Source organism: Cibotium barometz, chromosome 19 (assembly GCF_041138505.1).
Source record: "Cibotium barometz isolate CiBa-2024 chromosome 19, ASM4113850v1, whole genome shotgun sequence".
Classification (NCBI taxonomy): Eukaryota; Viridiplantae; Streptophyta; class Polypodiopsida; order Cyatheales; family Cibotiaceae; genus Cibotium; species Cibotium barometz.
Window position 1 is genome coordinate 26,005,506 of NC_141064.1, and position 9,874 is coordinate 26,015,379.

Below are 9,874 nucleotides of genomic sequence, written 5' to 3' on the forward strand. Positions count from 1 at the left end.
TACTCCAACGGAGGATGCAAGGTGGTAGGTGGGGGTCCTAGGTTGCCCCACTCTGGGTGATCCTACATTAAATTCAAAAGGTAATACGGCCTCTAGCCTAAAAGCGAGTTGAAATGGAGTGTGCAAGGTGGTGGCCTTGTAAGCTATGCGATAGGCCCACAATACTCCTAAGAGGGCTTGATCCCATTGGTGAGAGTGTTCCTTGGCTACCCGTAACAAGGACTTGCACAAGACCTTGTTTTAGGGCTCTCCACTTGTCCATTAGACCTAGGGTAGGACCTCTAATGGAAGATTTAATAACATGCTAGCAAGGTATCTATGACTTTGTTCACAAAATGTTTCCCTCTGTCACTGATGATTTCTATGGGGCACCCAAATCTGGTGAAGATGCTCTCATACATAAACTTGGCCATTGTGAGAGTGGTGTTGTCCCAAGTGGCTCTGACCTCAGCCCATTTAGTGGCATAGTTAATGGCCACCAAAATGTACTCCCACCAAGTGGGTGGGACTTTGGGGTGATGGGTCGTCCCACAAAATCAATGCCCCACTTCTCGAAGGGCTCCCAGGGTGTGGGGAAGCATGGAGAGGTAAGTAGTGCCTACTATCTGGTTTGGGTCCAAACAAGGTAGTAATCAGAGAATAGGGAGGGCCACCATAGACTAGACTGTATGAACTTTCGGGTGGTGACATGGCTAGGCAAGTGACCTCTACCTTCTCCAGAATGAGCATCCTCCATGATGACGAGAACCTCATGAGGGTTGACACATCTCCTCAACACTTCATCCTTGCCCATCTTGTACAACTATCCAACAATGACCTGATAAGGCCTACTCTTAAGTAAAAGCCTCCTCTTTGCCTTGGCATCGGCATTATGGGGAAACCTAGTTGTGCTCAATGACATCACAATGTCCTCATACCAAGTCGGGGTGGCATCCACGCGCAAACAACATGTTGTCCGAGAGATCATCACAAATCCCATCTTCAAAGGCTAGCTCCCCACTTGGGATTCTGGACAGATGATTAGCCATGACATGGTCCTTCCCTGGGACCATAATCTCAAAATTGAATTCTTGAAAGAGAAGGAGCCATTTCCAGATCCTGTCGGCCACCTAGGCTTTATTTAACAAATACTTCAGTGCTTGATGGTCTGTGATTACCACAAAGTGATGCCATAATAAATAATGTCTGAATTTTTGAAATGAGTACACTACGGCCAAACCCTCCCTCTCTATGGTGGAGTAGTTTCTCTCGGCCCGATTGAGCTGCCTGCTCTTGCATAGTGGATAGGCCTATCCATCTTCAGTTCTACATCTGGGTGCGCTAGCATTGCTCCTACTGCTATTGCACTGGCATCCATGTGCACATCGAAGATCGATTCCCAATTTGGGGTGATGTGAGTACCGGAGTGTGCACTAGCATGTGCTTGAAAAAAGTGAAGGCTCTCTCTTGATCGGGGCCCCAATGGAAGGGAACATCCAAGTGGAGCAAGCGGTTGAGTGGAGCAAGCGGTTGAGTGGAAAACAGATATCTGCATATATGTGGACGAACTAGCATTGGTAGCCTATATGCCTGAGCAATTCTTGCACGCCTTTAGGATTGGACGGAGGGCCTAATCTGAGAATAACAAAATGATCTTGTTAGGATCCAAAGAAAGACCATCGGCTGAGATGATGTGACCCAACAAGGCACCATGACCCACCAAGAAGTGGAACTTGAAGGGGTTAAGGTGGAGACTTGATATCTTGCACTTCACAATCACCAAAGTCAGTTGAGGCAGGTCTTCCTCTAGAACCACCACCCTTGGAATGCCCTTTTTCCCCACTGAAGTTAGAGAATTCATCCAAAAAAAAATGATGCATAAAAAAGCATTCAAATACTCCTAGAAAATCTTGGTGATGGTCCTCTAAAAGGAAGCTGGGGCATTGCAAAGACCAAAGGGCATTATCTTGTAGGCATATGTTCCCCACTATGTGACAAATGCTATTTTGAGTGGTCACCGTCCCCTTCAGGTTAGGAATATGAAAGTTGTCTAGGCTCCAATCATGGATTACCTGAGTTGCCCTCAATCAAGGCCTTCCAATGAGCAAGATGTAGGCCCCTCTAGCTGGTGGGAGGTCTAACACCACAAAATTCATTTCAAATACTAATCCCTCAAAAGTGATCAGAACTTGCCTGTCCCAAGGGAATCATTTCCTTCTAGTCTACCACTTTGATGGAAAAGGGAGCTGGCTCAGTAATTCGAAGACCTACGGATTTCCTAGTAGCCTTTGGCATGATGTCAACACCAGAACCACCATCCACAATGGCCCCTGTAATTTGAGTTCCTCCCACGGAGACTATCATTAGGGGAAATCAGGACTCATTTTGGGGCCCTGTAAGATAATCCACGTCACCCTATTTTTTGTGCCCCAAAAATTAGAAAAAGGAAGGCTTTTCGACCCTTTTTGTGTATCTTTGTAGAGAGAGATAATCAATATGGTGGTCCATAACTTCTTAAATACTCAAGAACAAAGAGAATATACCATCGTCTTATGGGTGCATGATAAATATCGAAGGAATAAAGGTGCAGTATGTATCATAGGTAAACAAGCTCTCATTAATGCACTTTCTGAGCGTGTTTATTTCCTCTTTGGTGAAGGATTTCCTTTCTAGTGACTTTTCCCTCCCATTTTAGACATTCAAGTGCATTTCTTATGAACTCAGGCTATTGCTAGCTCATCATTGTGCTACATTGTGACTTAGTTGCATGATTTGCATCATGTTGATATGGGACAGAAGAGGAAGCCATATCATATTCATATTGCTCTTGAAGAAGAATATGCACCTTGGAAGAAAAGAAATCAACCCCAGCTTTCAATCAATGGAAGAGAGAAGGAAGAGGTGAGAGCTTCAGGCTCAAAGCATATAGACCTATGGTGTGTTGGATCTATGTATCCAAATAATCCTCTAACCTCAAGCACACCCTTATTCTCAAATCCAACCTCATTGATTAGATATGTTGGTGACGGTCACCAAGGGTTTCTTGGCTATTGCAATGCACTAAGCCAATAGAATAGAGTTATAAAATACTTGAATTCTGTAGCATAGTTGGAGTATAGTCATTTGCAAAACAAATGTACATCCAAAGCAACAAGCATTGGCATGAGAGCAAAAAAAAGGAATCCGAGGAACATAGAGCAACTTAATCCAAGTGTGGTGGAGGAGTCAAGAAAAGAATACAAGCTGCAAGGTAATAAACTTCTACATTTCTATGATACAACATTTAGTGCATGTAACTTGTAAATTTATAACAAGACGAATTCATTTCACGTGTCTCCTACATCCAAATAAAGAAAACCTAGAATTGGATTCAATAGCCAGACAATATTCCATGCTTTTATCTTCAAAGATGGTAGGCCAGATGCTCAAGGAGAAGAAGTATAATAAAGTACAATGAAAATTCATAGAAGAGTTTACAAAGAAAAGCCAGGTGTTAGCTCTTGATATACCAAAATGTCTTGATGATGTTGGCATAGGGAGAAAGGGGTATTCTGAGATTTTCAAGCTAATACACTCAAAATACAAAGAAAATGGAATTCGGGCTACAACTTCTTCCGAAACCATATCATGTTAGGAGAGAATGTGTGGTGCTCAATGAGCGAATCAGAACTTGGCTTGGTCAGCCTTTTCACATCGAAGACACCTACCTTAATAATGGCGAAGAAATAAGATATGATAAGACCAACAATATTTTCTTTGATTTGAAAATATTACAAAAGGCAATGGTCCAATTTTTTGGAATGACCATGGTAAAGAGTAGAGGAGTCCTTATGTTTGTTATCAAACTTGATGAATGTGAAGTTGTGAAGCAAAGGAAAATAGAGATAATAATGGTCACATTAGTGAATAGGGCATTGGACAACACAATATAAAAAAAAGATCCCAGATATTTTAGTGTGTGCAATCAGAGAACAATATTTGGTGGCTTGGGTCATTTGAGGTATGAATTTAATCTTTTTATTTTTGGTTTCATGAACTCTTTCATGAAACCAAAAATAAACTTTGGTGGCTTGGGTCATTTGAGGTATGCATTTAATCTTTTTATTTTTGGTTTCATGAACTCTTTCATTAAAGAAATCTCACTTTCAATTTTATCATGTAGGTTGTGAGACAGAGGACCATGATACCCTCCAGTTGGGTGTTCCATAATACAGACATACCTAACATAATTAGGAGGTAAAACGAAGGAGAAACGTTTCATGTAGAAGATATAGGAATTTTCACTGCAAAATGGCATATTGCAGGTATGGCTTGTATTAAGAGAATGACACAAAAAGCATTCCCAAATAGTTCTTCTAAACAGGAAGCATTTAATAACAATTCTTTTTCTTTTATATTTTAGGAGACTTGAAAACACTCAAGTGCATGTACAATATTTCAAAGGCTAGAAATGTAAAGTGCCCCTGCCTATACTACATGGAACATGCAAGTACCATGTGTTGAAATATACAAGTGAATAGGGTGTGTGCGGGAACAAGCCCTTGGCTAGAGGCTGTAAAAGAGAATCTGTAAATGTGAGAGAACCTGTGAAAAGGTGAGAAGAATCTACTAGGAGAGCATAAAGGGTAGCATGAGGAGATTTAGGAGGTGTGGAGATATTTCGGGAGAGGTGGAGAGAATCAAGCAAAAGAGGTGGAGTGAATCAAGGAGAAATCAGTGGGATTGGATGCTTGAATGTAAACTCTATAAATTGAGGCATTGGCCTAATGAAAATTTGCTGGTTTTTGATTATCCATGCCTACATTAAGCTATCAGTTAATTGCTCACTAATCATGTCTTAATTATCGTCTAATCTCTTTGTTAATGATGTTGATTCTAGCATTTGATCCACCATAGCTCATCACATTGCTGTAATTTTAACATGGTATCAGAGCCTAGCCTAGAATCCATCAAGTTTATGAGCCCATTATCTAACTAATTAGGATTAGTAGATGATTAGGAAATAATCATTTTTAAAAGTTATTTTCAAGTCGCCCACTGTACCAGCTAGTGGAGGGGCTTGATCTCCCTCCAGGAGCAACATTAGCTCAACCCACTTTAGCCAATCATAGCTAGCACCCTTGTGCTCCAGCCCATTCAAACAATGCGCCAAACCGCCACTCGTAGCTGCAGAAATTTGCGATTTAGCAGGCACCGTTTTTCTGAGGAAAAATTGAGATTTTTGCTTCATTAAATGCAATGGCTCTAATTCCTCTTGGCCCCAGGGGTTTTCAAGGGTGCTCTACAAGCTGGTGAAGTCAGAATTTGATTTGATCAAGTCTACAGTGAGATCCAAGCTCTTCATCAAGTCTACAGTGAGATCCAAGCTCTTCATCAAATCTGCAGGTGACTTTGGTAAAATAGAGATTAAGCATTCAATGTGTGGTCAAATCTTGTGTTTCTTGGCTTAATCCTCTACTAGACTAATTGCTATTGATGGCCTTGAAAGCATTTGAGCTCATTTGAACTCTAAGGCCTCAGATATGGACTCCCCACATACTCTATTTTTTGCACACAAAATAGAGGATTAATTTGCTAATCAGTGATTAATCAATGCTAATCACTATTTTTTGGTGCAATTGAGGGTTCAAATTAACCATTAGGTATCTGATACAGATTCCTGTATCTTCATATTGCAATTCGGAGATGGTTTGATACTTCAACCATTTCGTACAAATTGGTTACCCTTGATTTAATGTAATTTCTGGTGATTTTATGCTGATAATCATCTCCTAAACACCAGATTGAGTTGTAAAAGGGTAGACATTGCCCTTGAATCTTGAAATTGGATCAAGAGGTAAGACCCCCTTCACATTATGATGAGTACGGCACAAGAAATAGCCAAATTTAATGGGGAGCAATTTTACACATGGTAGACAAAAACCATGTATCTGCACATGAGGAAAAATTTGTGGGGGCTAGTTGAGGGAAGAGATGAATGCCCAGAGGTGAGAGGGGAAAATGAGTGGAAGAGCAAGAATGAAAAAGCATTGGGACTTATCGCACTCAGTTTAAATGATGAAATCATTCATCACATCACAGGGATACATGGACAAAAGATGCATGGGATGAACTCAATAAATTATTTGGCACACAAGCTAAAAATTCAAAGATAAATCTGTTAATGCAATTCTACAAATTGGATATGAAGGAAAGTGAACCTTTAATCACACACTTAAACAGATATAAAAGCATTAAGCAACAACTGGCAGCTACTATTGGCAAAAAGGGAGAAGATGATGAGGCACTAGCAGTGCTTCTGAAGAGTGTGGACAAAGGTGATTATGAAAACATTGTAGCAACACTAAAGAATGTACCTGAATTGAAGCTACACGAGATAGAAGGAGCTCTTTTAGAGCAAGAGACAGGGGGGGGAAGAAGAAATGGCTTGACTCAACAGCAAGAGAAGAAAAAGCATTCTTCACTCGAGGAGGATTCTCTCGAGGACGAGGATGAGGAAGAGGCAGAGTAGGAGGAAGGACCTTCACTTGCCACAACTGTGGAAAGCTAGGACACATGGCAAGAGACTGCTACAGCAAACCCAGTGGAGAAGGAACGACATCGGCAAATTTCATGGAGGCTCCTAGGGAAGTGGAGTCAGATCATCTTTTCTGACAACCCAATGTAACGTGCCCCAACAGAGTAAAACCACCTCTGAGCCACCAATGATGTAGGCCATGTGGTAGATGTATGTGTGAGCACTTTAGTCAAGGTCTCACGGGCACTTGTAGTAGCCTTGGACACATAGAGAGAGAGAGTGTCAAGGACTATGAGTTTAGGGACTTGAGGCACTGGTCGCGGACTATCAAGTAAGAGGGAAACTTGGTATAGGGTCCAGGTGTGCTAGGAGTATTCACTTGAGGGGAGGTGTTGAAATATACAAGTGAATAGGGTGTGTGCAGGAACAAGCCCTTGGCTAGAGGCTGTAAAAGAGAATCTGTAAATGTGAGAGAACCTGTGAAAAGGTGAGAAGAATCTATTGGGAGAGAATAAAGGGTAGCATGAGGAGATTTAGGAGGTGTGGAGATATTCTGGGAGAGGTGGAGAGAATCAAGCAAAAGAGGTGGAGTGAATCAAGGAGAAATCAGTGGGATTGGATGCTTGGATGTAAATGTTATATTTGATAACTAAGCTATGAAGATTGATCAAAACATCCTCAAGGTGGATCAAAGATTGTACAAGACATCATGAATATGAGGGATAAAAATTGGTATATGCAGAAAATTGATATAAGATTAACACAAGAAGACACTAATTGTGATTAGACATGAACCAAACTTACATAATCACTTGATCATGACTTGTACCTTATTTAGAGACTCCTCTACCCTATTTTTAGTTGCATGAGTTGCATGAACAACATGCACCAACCATTTGTAGGCTTTACACACCAACCACTGACCACTAGCCTATCAACCACATTTAAATTGGACTAAGGAGTTGGGATTACATTTATCCAACAATCCCCCCTTAAGACCAACTTCTTACAAAACATGAATCAAGTCTAACAAACCATCTTGACAAAATGAGTAAGAGTTCCCCCTTAACAACAACATAGGGTAGTGTACTCTCCTCTACAACTCGTCAAGTTGGAACAACATAAGTCTTGACTCAACCACATACATGACATAATCTAAAAACCATACTCCTCATCTACATATTTTATACTAAGACTAGAACAAAGATTTGTTTCTTCTTGTTGGTTGACTTCTTCAACCACATGTGCCTTTGCTTGCTTTTGATCTTTTTGGTAGCACTTTGAGGATGGATGATTCGTCTTTCCACAATACTCACAAGGATGTTTGGAGAAACAATCCTTAGTAAGATGATTTGTACGACCACAAATAGTACACTTCTTCTTTGCCGATGTCGTAGTAACAGTATATGCATAAGGATCTATCACATCCTTTGTAATCTTCTTGTCTTCTTCTTGCAAAGAATTTATGATACTTTCCAAAGAAGGGACTGGCTCCTTCTCTTTAAGTACCGTTACAATTTGTCTAAAGCTTGAAGGTAAGATTTTGAGCAGGATAGCAATAGCATCTTCTTCAGAAACAGGAGATTTAACATAAACCAACTGTGTCATTAAGCTCTTCAACCTGTTAATCAAAGCTGCTAAATTTTCATTACTCTCCATGGTTAGATCAAAGAGTTGCATCTTCAAACTGATCTTGAAATGCTATGCCTTTGCACAAAAAGTACGTTCTAATAATTCCCAAGCTTCCATGGCTGACTCAACATCATCAATATAATGAATAAAATCATCTTCTAAAGCAGTAATGATAATACCAAGTGCTTGCTCATCTTTTTCTTGAAGTGCAGCTGTTGTAGCTCTTGTAACTGCAGCAGAAATACCAGCTTCATCTTCCGGAAGAGGCTTGACCGTACTCCACAGATTTTTCTTCATGAGGTAGCCCTTCACCTTGATTTGCCAGGTATGGAACCCGGTTCCGTTGAATTTGTCGGGGAACTTTGAACCCATGATGAAGAAATATGATCCTTGATGTTGAAAAATTGCTCACATAGATGATTTAGACCCAAATAATAAGAATATCTTCAATAAAGATCAAAATAATCATCACCATGTTGAGGGAGCAGAAAAACCAGAAAATAGGCGTCTGCAAAAACAGCCCGTACAGCAGCTATAGTGCTACCAAATTGCACAAGATTTGAGATGCACAATCTTCACTTCATGGTCTTGCTACAGCTTGAAGGAATCGGCGCAATTTGTAGCGAAGAAGGCGAATGGTTTGAATTTGCAGAAAACGACTAGCGCTGATGGCGACTGCTGCGATGGAATTGGATGATGAGAGCTGAGTTGTAGCATGCGTGGGAGCTAACCAACAAGGCTATAACAAAATATTAGGGTTTCATCCCCTCAGGTGCACACACGGAATCAATCTACAGCAAGGGGTTCTAAACAAAAAAATTGGCTATGGTGATTAAGAAAGTGATTAGGGTTTTGGCTAATAATCTAATCCTAAATTGATCATGCTTTGATACCAAATGTTATATTTGATAACTAAGCTATGAAGATTGATCAAAACATCCTCAAGGTGGATCAAAGATTGTACAAGACATCATGAATATGAGGGATAAAAATTGGTATATGCAGAAAATTGATATAAGATTAACACAAGAAGACACTAATTATGATTAGACATGAACCAAACTTACATAATCACTTGATCACGACTTGTACCTTATTTAGAGACTCCTCTACCCTATTTTTAGTTGCATGAGTTGCATAAACAACATGCACCAACCATTTGTAGGCTTTACACACCAACCACTGACCACTAGCCTATCAACCACATTTAAATTGGACTAAGGAGTTGGGATTACATTTATCCAACAGTAAACTCTATAAATTGAGGCATTGGCCTAATGAGAATTTGCTGGTTTTTGATTATCCATGCCTACATTAAGCTATGAGTTAATTACTCACTAATCACGTCTTAATTATCATCTAATCTCTTTGTTAATGATGTTGATTCAAGCATTTGATCCACCATAGCTCATCACATTGCTGTAATTTTAACACCATGGACAAAAGAAACTGGTCACGGGCCCCTAACAGGCATGAGAAAGATCTAAACTTTCGACCTGTGCTAGATATTCCTCTTGCAAGAGTATATATCTGCACGTTGCATGCATTGTGCAGGATAATTGAGAAACTTGTATTCTTGTACATTGAATTTTCTTGGAAGCTCTTGCCTATATGTAGGAGCAAAAGGGCTATTAGAGCCTTGAAAAAACTTCTATCTCACATTGGCTTGCATGGGGACAATGTGAAGATAACAGTTGATGAAAAGAGGTTAACAAAGATGTCCAAGTACCATCAAAGCCATCAATT